The sequence below is a fragment of the Galeopterus variegatus genome, unplaced genomic scaffold (assembly GCF_000696425.1).
Source record: "Galeopterus variegatus unplaced genomic scaffold, G_variegatus-3.0.2 Scaffold2062, whole genome shotgun sequence".
Lineage (NCBI taxonomy): Eukaryota > Metazoa > Chordata > Mammalia > Dermoptera > Cynocephalidae > Galeopterus > Galeopterus variegatus.
The window spans coordinates 16543-17520 of NW_007728173.1; positions in this window are offsets into that span (position 1 = coordinate 16543).

Sequence of the window (978 nt, forward strand, 5' to 3'; positions counted from 1 at the left end):
CTTCACTTTAACAGCCTATGGTAGTGGTCCGGTTTGTATATGGGATCCGAACCCTCGGCGGGAGCGCCGCCGCGCTCCCAAGCGGCGCACTGTAGCAGTGCGCCACCGGGCCAGCCCTATATCATATTTTCTTTATCCACTCTTCGATGGACATAAAATGAGTTTTTGTGGAGCAGCCTTACCCATCTTATTTAAAACCAAGGTGAACAAAATTTTTTATAACATTCAATTCTGAACAAAAATTTCTGAACAATTAAGAACAAATTTTTAAAATTGTATATATTGAAATTAGCTTTGGCCTATGGGGAAGAACATGTATTTTTATAAGCCAGAGAAGTTTTTGATTAGAAGTCACTGAGAATATTGGCACTGTGTTTTTGACACTGAAAGTTTAATATCTGCCCATATCTGAGAGGAAGCAAAACAGACACAACTCTAATTCTTTATCCCTTCCTGTGCATAGAGATCCAGAGTTCATCAATTTGTTCACAGGCATTATATCAGGGATCATACCCACTTTACAGATGGAAAAACTGAGGCTCAGGCAAAAATCACTTGCCTGAAGTTACATCATAAGTTAGCTAATAGCAAAATGGGAACTAAAATTAGTTCATTCAATTCACGGAAACATTTGTGGAGTGTATGCCAATCCTAGAAATATGGAAATGAATACATCTGCTACAACTTCCTCCTGCCAACACCACACACAATCTAGGTCTTCCTCTCTAAGGATTTTAACTTTTCTTTCTGCTAGAGACAAGAAGGAATGGTGAGCTGTACAATCCAGAACAGAACCTGTTTCCTGGGCATGGCAATTACTATGTAATTGTCTTTCATTCATCAAGAAGCCTCTTGGACAGAGGCCACAGGTTCCCCTTCTCCCACTAATGCACATGTACACTGGAAGGTTCCAGAACCAGAGAGATTTTCTGTTATACCAAGGCAGAATGGCGCCTGGATTCCTCCAGAAAGTCTGCA